The sequence below is a fragment of the Myxocyprinus asiaticus genome, chromosome 50 (genome assembly GCF_019703515.2).
Source record: "Myxocyprinus asiaticus isolate MX2 ecotype Aquarium Trade chromosome 50, UBuf_Myxa_2, whole genome shotgun sequence".
Taxonomy (NCBI): domain Eukaryota; kingdom Metazoa; phylum Chordata; class Actinopteri; order Cypriniformes; family Catostomidae; genus Myxocyprinus; species Myxocyprinus asiaticus.
In genome coordinates this window covers 25332126-25344568 of record NC_059393.1, presented here as the reverse complement: position 1 = coordinate 25344568, position 12443 = coordinate 25332126, and the positions used below count along the sequence as shown (strand labels likewise).

Sequence of the window (12443 nt, the reverse complement as noted above, 5' to 3'; positions counted from 1 at the left end):
ATTATTCTTTTATTTTATAATTCTTCCAGTTTAACTATTATTATTATATCGAATTACACGGATACAATATTAATTATTTAGGGAAAAAATCACCAAAATGTTATTTTTTATTTTTATATTACAGATGACTTCAGCTCTCTTAAATAGTACATAATGTATTCAGAATTAAGATATTTTAAAAATAATTAAATAGGAAGGTGCAGACGGTAGGCCACGCCCCTCATCACATCAACGGAGCAGAGTTTTATTTTATTTTATTTTTTAGAACAATGCAAATAGTACAAACAAGTGTACAGATAGCAAAAACCTGTCAGGGGCATACAGGAAAAAGGTGTGGTAGTCAGTGTTTACTCGATGAGCTACTCAGGCCCCTGAAACACATCTTATTTTAATGTAAATGGTCATTACTTCTGACACCAGCAAAAAATAGTAATGGACTAATTGGACAGCCCTGTCGAATTCCTCTTTAAATATCGAATCTATGAGAAGTTCCATAAGACAGTTTTACAGAGCTGTTAATTTGATTATACAGGGTTTTAAGTACTTCCTGAAAATAGTCCCCAAATCCGAAAAAACTCAAGGGTCTTAAAAATGAAGTCATGTTCAATAGTGACGAAGGCCTTGTAAAAATCGATAAACAAGATAAAACTATTTTCATTAATGACTTCTATGAGATCTAATATAAGATGAATGTTATTGCAAATGTGTCTTCCTTTTATAAACCCTGACTGTAACTCATCAATAACACAATCTAATCCTGTTTTCAGCCTTTCTGCAAATATGGATGCGATAATTTTACCGTCATTGATAATTAAAGTGATATGTCGCCAATTACCTAATAATAATGGATCTTTGTCCGGTTTTGGAATTAAAGTTATTTGGCCTTGAGTCATTGAGGGTGACAAAACACCCTGATCAATGGACTCTTTAAAGACCATTAAAAGGAATTCAGTCAGATCTTCTAGAAATACTTTAAAGAATTCAGCAGTTAGGCCATCATTACCAGGAGACTTGTTTAATTTTAGTTTTTTAATGGCTGTTTTAACTTCTAAAATGGATATTTGCTTATCACAAATGGCTTTAAACTCTTCATTGATGTTATTAATATTATGTATTAAGGGCTTCAAAAAATCATCTGTTTTAATTACAGAGCATTCCTTGCTCAAATAAAGTTCAGCATACAAATGTGCAACATATTTTGAAATTATAATAGGATCTTGTATTTCCTGACCATTAACATTACGCTTCTTAATAGATGTTTTCCCCATTCCTTTTATCCAAATTAAAAAAAATACCTAGAAGTTTTTTCACCTTCCTCTAACCAACATCGTCTTGATCTAACAAAAGCTCCTTTTGCCTCGTTTAGACACAATTCATCTAATTGAGCTTGTAAATTGGTTAATATTTGTAAGTTCCTGTCAGTACAATCATCTTTAATACTTCAAATTTTCTTAATAATTTCTTCTTCTTTTGATTTAGTAGACCTTACCAATTCTTTGCCTTTTGTAATAGCTCTAAAAGTCTAATGCGATATTTCATAAACTCCCAATTTTTCTAAAATAATTGAATACTGTATATGAGGAGTGTGACGAGGAGGAGGGTGTGGTCAGGCCGTGAGGGTGCACGGCTGGCACTGAATCAGATGATCAGCTGGAGCATGAGATAAAGGGGAGCCGGAGGTGCCAGTTCGAGAGAGAGACGCACGCGGCAGCGCTGCATGTGTGTGTTTATTTATGATTGTTTTATGTTGAGTTTGACATAATTAAGCATTCATTTCTTACAAATGTGAAGCAAAGAGCATATTGCAACTGTTTTGGTTTCTTTCCTATTTTTAGATTTTGACATTACATCAATACACATTTTAATCTCCTTCTCCAACACAGTATAAAGAGGCTTGCTGTTAGTAAATTTGCATTTTGTGAATATGAAACTTATAGAAAAATAAAATTAATTTTATAATGAAACATGCATCATTGGAGACTTGATCCTTAGTATGATAACCAAAAAAACCACATGCTTATAGGATAAAGATTTTATTTTACTTTTTTAAATACTGTGGACAACAAAAATCTCGACATCCTTCCAAAACGACTGGGTATGTTTGCAAGACCAAAACAAATGGGAGATTGTTTCAGGGAAACTTTCAGAAAAAGAGCATTTATATCAATATCACTCCTGAATTTTTGTAGGAATTGTTTGGTGGGATAAACTCTATGAATTATTTTGTATGACATTTCTTTTACCTTGTTTGTGAGGAGGATTTTTTGTGGCAGAGACCAAAAAGCAGGAAGTAGAATCATAGTTGGGTAAAGTTGAATGGTGGTGAATGGGAGACCACAGCAAATGTAATTTTTGCTCACCCGTTTGCTCCAACAGCAAAAGGAAATATCAGCGATTGCGCTTTCTTGGCTTTTCAAAGGAAGATGATAATATAGAGCGCTGGATAACAGCAGTAAGAAGAGAGAAATGGGTTAATTTTTCTGTCACTCCCTCAGCAGCTGTGTTAGAAGCTTCAGCTGAAGGAACTGATTTTTAAAACTTACTCCAGGGTAATATAATACAAAGTTTAATGTTATAAATTTACATCAAAATATTTTTAAATCGGAAATATAAAAAGTTCGCTACATTTACATTGTTAACCTGTTCAGCTCGTAGGGGTTTTTTGAAACTGAAACTGACATACCCAAATCTGAAGGCTCCTCTTACCCACATACAGTGAAGTAAATGTAACATTTTGGTCTCGTTTTAAAGGAAACTTAATTATTGTAGAATTTGTCTTTGAATTATGTCTTTGAAAGTGCATAATTCTGGCCCTGAATGCTCTTTTTATATATGGCAAGTTTTGTTTGATTCCACTAGATGGGAGCAAACATTAAAAAAAAGTTTTTTTTTCTCTATCATTTACCATTCAAAATGTATTACTATGAAATCGAAGGGAGGCAAAGTGACCATTTAGTGTCTCCAACAAGAGTGTATGTGAACAGTGAAACTGGAGATCTCACCATCAGAGACTTCAGAAGAAAACACTCTGGACTTTATCAGCTACAGATCATCAGATCACAGACCATATCAAAGATCTTCAGAGTTACTGTTAGTGGTGAGTAACTCACATGATTCAATATATTAATATTCATATTCTGTATATCACGTTGTCTGTTGAAAACAAGCCAGAAAATCAATTCGTTTCATAGAAAGATTTGATTGATGTTATTAAAAGAAAATAAATCAGTTTCAGTAGAACAAAAAACCAAAAGCACTAAACTGGAGAATTGAAGGAGAAATGGAGATTGTGAAGAGCCAGTAATAAATGACATGATTTCAGTTTATTGTGTGTATGAAAACATGTGCAGTAATCTTGAACAATCATCCTCATATTAACAGTCACACAGGAAGACATTTACAGCTCAGCTCCACCACAATGAAACATTAACTGGGAATATCAAACAACCATAATGACATTTCACTGCTTCAAAATTAAAACATTTATTATAATGAGTAGAAGTAGCACCATTTGCAGTAATAATATCATCATAACAATAAAATAATAATATTCACTGACACAGTTTTGTGATATTATAACTCCTTTATTAACAGGACTGTTTTATCATTTCTGTGTTTAGTTTTTTTGCAGTGAATGTTTTTTTACTGAATTAAAAAATATCCCATCCTTTAATTCAGTGAATGTCATTTAGAGGTATTTAGACTTTATTGTTAGTAAGCACGTTTAATAAAAAAAAAAATAATATTATTTTTTTTTCAAATAGTGATGTTGCTGTTTTTTACATCAGTAATGTCCTGACTATACCTTGTCACTTTGGTAAATTAAAGTACCAATTTCCTTCCAAAACAGCAAAATCTGTACATTATTCCAAACTTTTGGCTGCCAGTGTAGCTCCGCCCATCTCTGAGATATCAAAACTGAAAAGTCAATAATTTAACATCAAAGTACAATTACAAATAATGAGCAAAGAAAATGGTCTATTTTTCTACATCAATGTAAGTTTGCTCTCCTGTAATCACAGTCATTTGAATGTCATTTGTCTTTTCACTCAATTCAAGAGTGCAAGTGAACATGTGACAGTTTGTTTGATTCCTTCATCTGTACATCTGCCAGAATATGCATGCTCAAATGTAAAGTTTGCATTGCTAAGTTATATGAGTTGAAGCCAAGACTTTGAGACCCAAATTCAACTAGGCTTTTTATTTAAACAAACTGAAACACAGAAAATGTGAATTTATTGCCGCGTTTATTTCAGACACCATTCTTGGTTATAATAACACTTTATTCTGATCTTATTTCTGAAAAATTTCACATAAATTAGAAATAAAATGACTCTTTTACACAAGTAGGTTTATAGCACAGTATTCTAAACTTAACCTTTATCTACACTGCATGACATCTAGTGAATCCAAAATAATTCCAGTGATGATTTTTCTCTTGTTTTAAAGCTTCTTTTAGATTGTCAGATGATATTTCTTAAGCCCTCATTTTTTCGTGCCACCGTGGACAGAAATGAGACATAAAACATGCATCTGTGGATGAGACTGCTGAGACTCGTTCATTAGGACAAACTAACTAATTAAAACGAATTAATAGAATCGTCTGATTGCGTGGCCTGAGTGTCGAGTTCAACTTCAGCTCATGTCGTTTTGTGATCCCATTTTCACTTCCTCTCCCCACAGTAGATTCCCCATTCATCTGTCTGTAAAATGGCAAAAAAAAAAAAAAAAAAAAACAGAGCAGGCTCCAAGAATAATGTTTAATAGAGTATTGTATATGGTTTTATATCTGTCTTCCTGTGATAAAGAAGATCAGGATCTATTATAGATCATAATCTGTTTGCATTCAGCACGGAAGAGGAATCGTCCATTATGGAGGTGAAATCTGTAAGACACGGTAGAGCTGTTAACTATACCTGTGAATTAACCAGAATTAACCAGTTTACAGGAAGTGTTTGTATGATGTGATGTCATTTATCTTGTTCATTCAGTCATCATTACATCATTAACAACATGATAAAGAAACACCATTAAAGATTATGTGTTTTTTAAATGTTACAATTCTTTATAGTATCCCAGCTTAATATTTAGAGACCATTTGATTAGGGATGGGCGGATCAATCCTAAACTATCGATACTTCCGATACTGATGTTGTATCAAAAATATTGATCCTCACACAAAAATATTGATTCTAATTAATTTTTTTTAACTAGGGATTTAATTATTTGGTTACCATGAACAATAATCATAAGCTTCAATGTGAAATAAAAATGATTAGGCAATATTAGCAAATACTTGTGCAGGACTGGAACTATTTATTCTTCCGCTCATCTTAACATGCATAAATGCTGAAAGTCACAAGCAGACAAGTGCTTGTTCCATCACAAGACTCGTTCAATCAAGAGTGATCAGTGCCTTGTAGAGGTAATGATAGTAAACCAGAGAAACAGCTTCTGGAGTAAATTTACACTAAAATAACAACATATCTAAAAATGACATTTCTTATGAGTTTGTGACCTTTATAACAAGTTTATTTAAGTTAAAAGTTATTAGAACATTGATAATGTTCTGTAATTGTTGTTAATAATATAAAAATAGTTAACCATGGTTCTACTACAGTAATATTGTAGTAGTAACCATGGTTAATTGTGTGGTAACTATGGTTTAACTAAATCCCATGGTTAAACTATAGTTACTGTAAGAGTAAACAAAATAGAAGTCTAATAATTTTCTCTTTAGGCTCATAAATGTAAAACCAAAAAAATGACTTTATGACTAACCATACTATTTTAAATTACCCATTTTATCTCCAAAAAATCCCCAAAAAATCAGTTTAACAGAAGTATCGTATTGGTATCGGTATTGATGATGTTGGACTTGAAATTATTGGTATTGGATCGAAAAGAAAATAAGTGGTATCGCCCATCCCTACTATCTGATAAGTTAACCATTTGTAGGTTGATTTCCAATTGACCCTTCTCTAAGCCCCGCCTTAAAAGCATTTCTGACCAATCCTGTCTTAGCAACTGTTGCCCCGCCGCCATTACTCTGACATGCGTTTGCTATTTTTACAATGAGAGCCTATGGAAGTAATGTGTGTTTGAATACTTTTAAGCAGGATTTATATCGAAATTATCCAAAATATTTAAAAAATGTTGTTACTGGGTCACTTGTAATAGTGATATGAGGTACATAGAGAGGATACATGCAGTGCACAACTTTTATAAAATCTTTAAATAAATATAGAGGAGCTTATTATGGATTAAAGTGTGTCATTATTAAAGTGTATCATTCCTCATTCCCAAATGAACATATAACATCTGTAATGACACCTACATTTGCTCCAAGGTAAATTAAAGCTTATAACTGAACGTTAATTAATTTACGTATTGATTCAAGTTATAGTAAAAATGATAGTAAATAAACAGTTCACAGCATCAAAATGAGTGTGTGATGAGACGTTATAAACAGTTCTGTTCACTTACGCTAATGTTATTAGACGTGTAATCGCTATTAAATGAAGATTTTGTCTTTTCAAGTGACTGTATTAATCATTTGCCTTGATTCTGATTCACAGTCTTCACAGTTTTTAATCAAATTACTGAGTAATTTAACAACTTCTTTTACAAAAGAAATTCACATAAATATGCATTACAATGTCACTCTTCATACCAGCCCATGTAAAAATATTCTCCATTCCATTTATGAGAATATTTTGCCAAATATCATGTTGTTCACGGTAATTTCCCATTAAATGTAGTATAATTCACAAGGTTCGGGAGGAGCAATTTCATTTAATCCGACCAATCACACAGCCAGAGTAAGATTATATAAACAGCTGCTTACATCTACGTAGTTCTGAGAGTTTCTGGCATTCAGCCCCGCCCACTGCATACGAACAGACCCAAACATGTGACTCGGATCATCGGATTGCAACTCCGCTACAAAGCATTTGCCTTCATCAGAACAGCTCTTCCATCTAAATCATCTTGTTATTCAACAGAAGCTGCCACAGCAGCTCATTCATTTCACAGCATCAACTGCTACCACTTTAAGTGCTACTTTTACTTTGTCTTTCCTCCTAATCTCTATTCGTCGGAGCAAATCATTGTGTGCAGCTGCTTCCGCAACTGGCTGCTTCTACGACGTACACACGTGAAACAGCTCTCTATGACTGTTCAGATGTTCTCATCTAAACTTTCCACCTGGAGTGGCCCATTCGCATGAAGCTGCTTCCGCAAACCGGCTACTTCTGTGCCTCATACATGTGAAACAACTCCCTGGGTCTGCTCATATGTTCTCACGCAGCTCATTTAGGGCGTGATCCATTCAGCGACTCTGTTTGTCAACTTCTAACATGAATATCATGATCATTCTCCATTCAAAGTGCCCTTCGGAGCATGATTTATTCCGTTCGGAACACAGGAGCAATCATGCAACAGCGAACTCCTTGACCAATCCAATCAACCAATACTCTTAATGACAGCTTTTTTCAAACCAATGCAGACATTTTAACATGAGGTCACTGCTGCGTAACACTCGCTCTGACCATTCCACAGCACACTGCAGTTATACACAGTCTCTGTCCGAACAGACACAAGCCGAATTCGGCTCCGCAACAGGCAGAACACCCATCGCATCCCAACTCATTCATAATCATTCCGCAAACTCGCCTCGCCTCCTCTCAGCATTTGAACTCGCCGTGCAGCCCCAATAACACAAAGCAAGCGCTTCCACTCATCTCTACACTATAACATCACTTTCCCTCCTCCCATCACGACAAACGCTTCATGCAGGTAAAATCAATCTATCATTTTCTTTTATAGACAGTCTTCTCTACTCTTGCCCGAATCATTGGATTACAAACTTTTATTTACAAGCCTGACCATACAACTTAATTACTGCATGGCTTTAAAAGCGTTCAACAATCTGTCATAATTTTACGCTCCACCCAAGTTTAAAGTAACCGGTTTAAATCAACGCAGTATGATTCAGCTTTGCACCTTGCTTTATACTCCAATAATTCAGTTTTTCTGTAGAATTTATTACAAGTCATCAATATAAACAAGTTGTTTTATTCAACACACTACTGCAAATGGTGCTCTTATAGTATCTATTAAATCCAACTCTCAACAAGTCCTCCTCAAACAAGACGAGTCACCCCGTGCCAATAACAGAGTCATGAAATGACTCACATTACATTGGAAAACAATCTACAAAGCTCCAAACCATACGCTTAACTTAATAAACATCACACTACGGTATTCATCTGGGCACTCAGTTTCAGGTGCCTTCTAATTTCATGACAAACCAACTTTAAATGACTTTGTTCAAATGCACACACACGCATGTTTCCTGACATCGTCTTCCACATGTTCCCGACATTTAATCTGAAATGCAAGGAGGGCCCCTCCATTGTGTCTGAAGGAGGAGCCAGGTCAGTCTTGAGCGGCTAGGATCCACACCTCTGCTCATGCTGATCCTGCCCTTTCACAAGGGTACCCCCATGATAGGGCATTGCAGACCCCTCCAACACAATCTATTCTAGGGCTCTCCCGTTCGATCAGCAGCGGGATATATCCACATTTATTTGTATCATGGGCTCACCCATTCGCGGATGGGTTGACCCCCCCGTCGAATGCTGTGAGCGCCCTTCCCGTTCGAATGCTAGCTGGGCTTGCTTGCTCTCCCACGGAGCTTGCAACGTTCGCCACATGAGCCCATCCATCGAACCAAGCCAGGAGGGAGACTTAAGGTCAACATGGATGGTCAGGTTTCTTGCCTCCTTCCAGGGCGACCCTGCCCTTCCATGGGGGTGCCCCTTGTGTTAGGGCGTAACGATCCCTCCTGTGCTCAACAGCTCTCCCCTAGCTCTTTAGCGGCCGATACCACCACTGTCCCTTTAGTGTTTCAACTCGCATGCCTTCTCCTATCCTACATCTCCCAGTTTCCTGTCCCTGACACGGACCTTTGCGCGAGTTTGCCTCCGCTAGTGGCCCAGCTCAATTCTATATTCTTTGGCACACCTGCCCATCAGGATAGGCAAGCGGACCCATCCCCCAATGCATCTTGTTTGTTTCCGGTTTATCTTTTGGGGGATAAGAGATTCCGTTTAAATCACATCTCCTTCTGAATCCAGGGCTCTGCAGCCAAAGACTCGCTGTCCTTATTATTAGCTTCTTTTGGGGGATATTCGAGCTCGGGTCAAGTTTCGAGCCTTGAGCCCGTTCACCCCGGACAGGGAGCCACACATGTTTACACTATCCTTAATACAGGATTACATTAAATTCAAACTACTGAATTCCTATGGGGAGTCCTGCAGAACTTGTCAGAGCTCGCAACCATAATCAAGGGGGGGCGGAGCTTAGCAATGGGTCAATTGTGTGAGTTGGAGGAAGGACTAATTGTTTGTAAAACCAAAGACAGATGGAGGGTGTATTTGTTTGAAAACAATGTTTTTACTTATGCAATTCTGTTTGGTGATGCTAATGGTGCAGAAATTACACACTTCAGCTTTAAAAATATTAAGACAGAGCTGATTATGTGCTGTTTAATTTTAGCATTTAGAACTCATTATGTTGTTTTATGTCCGATTAGTTTTGTGTTCACTAGACAGAGAAACATTATTAATGAACTGTTCTCTTTATTTACCTGAACTCTAATACATTTGAGAATGTGCATGTTGCTATGGAAACAAATAATGAGATTGATGAATATTGTGTAGATTGTGTCTCTTGTGCTAAATTCAGTACACTTACGTTATTATTCAGTTTCTACATTTGTTTTTTATACTAGACAAAGGTTGGCAATGATCTTGAAGCCCAATAAAAACACTAATTAGAAATGTGTTTTGATATGAAATAAAGCTCATTGTAAAGGAGATTGTAGCACAATTCAGTTTTTCAGATGAAGATTCACTTAGGAGGAGATTAGATATGAAATATTCAAGTTACTGGTACAAAACATATTTAATTGAAGTGTCATATTTAGTCATTTTCTTCACTGTTTGAAACGGAGCAACACAGTTTATTTAGTTTTTGGGCAAATAAGTTTTGTCTTTTTCTCCCAATTTGGAATGCCCAATTCCCAATGTCCTCGTGGTCGCGTAGTGATTCGCCTCAATCCGGGTGATGTAGGACAAATCCCAGTTGCCTCTGCATCTGAGACCGTCGATCTGCGCATTTTATCATGTGGCTTGTTGAGTGCGTTGCCATTGAGACCTAGTGCGTGTGGAGTTTTCACGCCATCCACCGCGGCATCCACGCTCAACTCACCACGCGCCCCACCGAGAAAGAACCACATTATAGCGACCACGAAGGGGTTACCCCATGTGACTCTACCCTCCCTAGCAACTGGGCAAATTTGGTTGCTGTTTTTCCCATCCTATTGACGAGATAAAAACTGCCACACTTTAAACAAAGATTTTATTGGTTGCTTAGGAGACCTGGCTGGAGTCACTCAGCACACCCTGGGATTCAAACTAGCGAACTCCAAGGGTGGTAGTCAGTGTCTTTACCACTGAGCTACCCAGGCCCCCTGGTTTTAGCGTTTAAAATTTTAACTTATTAAAACAGGTCTGACTTCATCTGTCTGTTTGTGTTATAATCTATATTAACACTTGACAGAATGTTTGTGTAGATTATGGCTTCATTTAGTTAATCCATCAAACACTATTAATACAGTCATTTTAAATGTTTAAATGTTGCATCAACACTTCATGTAGATTTCAGACTGATCACTGTTTCTTTTCCTGTTTTTAACTTCAATCTTACTGTGTTTTCTTATAGGTAGAGGTTTAGGTGGTTATGAGGACACACAAGTCCGTCTGAATGGAGGTTCCTAAACAGCAACAGTATTTAATCAGTGTAACAATATAAACATGAGCTGTGTTTGAAATTAACACTTTAGCACTACTGAGCTGAGAAACTTAACAAGAATGAACAGGTTCAATTGATTTGGAATAAATTAGAAAAGTTTGTGCTTTCATTCATTATAAAGCTGATGTAAAACTGCTCATTGTTAATTACAAACATAATTAATGCTAACTAAATATATAAGGGATAGATTTCATAAATATCGGCCAGTGTCTATTCCCGTGTAATGTGAAGTGCTCGAATCTCTTTTTATAGATTCCATTTTTATATGTTCAGTCATTCTTTTACATTTGTTATTGTTTTGTACTTTGTGCCACATTTTTGTCCTGTATTATTTTATTAAGTTTTTTATATAGTTCTTAAAATACAGTATATCATGCTTCATATATTTGTAAGCTTCGTGCTTGCCACTTGAAAAAAGCTAACTTTACATTTTTGCAGATGACCATGATTCCATTTTTATACTTTTAGTCATTGTTATGTTTTTATTTGTGGTTATTTTCTACATTGTGCCTCATTTTTATACTGTGTGATTTTATTCTCTCTTTTTTTATTTTTCTATATTTGTTAGCATATATTGTGCTTTATATATTTTTCAGCCTCATACGTGCCTGCTGAACAAGAAACTGTTGCAAATATGTGAGCGTATTTTCTGTTTTGTTAAGTAAATCTGCCAGTTTGATCCGATCAGCATGTGAATCTGACGTTTTAAAGTGTCTTGAAAACCATTTCAGGTCAGTTCTCACCACAGTTTTGAAAAGCTAAAATTAATGTGCAGCTGTCCTGTCATCTGTTAAAATGTTAGTATTTCATGAACTTTTAAATGTAAGCTGATATCAGAGTGACTGATACTGTGATATTGTGTACAGTACAGATATCTTACTATCATTCTGATATTTAATACTGTATACGTGAGGATTCTATGGATTTACAGTCTCTTCAATGGCAAGAACAGTATAAAGCTCTTAGATCACATCTGATTTTCCACAACTCATGTTCTCTAGAGTTCTTTGTATAATGAATGTTCTTGGAATGTTCTTTTTTTCAATGTTTTGTCCGCGGAACGATACAAAAACCCACTGAAGAGACTACATCTATCTCTCACAGCCTAGTTGTCATTCCCATTTAAAATTAAAGATGATGCCAACATGAATAAGGTCTATGAAGACATTCAGGTTCAACTATAATATGAAGGAATATCATCAGGTTTCAAGGCTGGGGATGTTGTGTTTTACATTTTATAAATGCATACAATATTCATTCAATAAAGATAATTTATATTTTAAAATGTTTTGCTCTTTCATGAATGGTTTTCTGCATCATAATGGTTTAACTCTTTAAATGTTGCTATTTTACAGTAGGTTGTTTTAAGGGCAGGATCCATCTTGACAAGACAACTTATCATTATAGTGTGACAACGTGCCCCACTATTGCATATGTGTGCAATCTTTTCACGTTGTTATCATTTAGTATCACTATCATAAACACGTTTGTTCTGAGCAGATAGAGGTTGAACTGCACTGCCCGTTAAAATGTGTCCAGCCACTAAGAGCAGTTCAAACTATATC

At 35.8% G+C, this 12443-nt stretch overlaps 1 protein-coding gene across 1 annotated transcript in view; it reads left to right on the top strand.

Annotated features, from left to right (window-relative positions):
* LOC127439156 (uncharacterized) overlaps nt 1–12153 on the top strand; it is a 73457-nt gene extending 61304 nt beyond the window's left edge. The window contains exon 5 of the mRNA XM_051695277.1: nt 10789–12153. The gene's annotated coding sequence lies outside the window, so the exon portion shown is untranslated. The remainder of the gene's footprint in view (nt 1–10788) is intronic.
* Nucleotides 12154–12443: the final 290 nt, after the last annotated feature.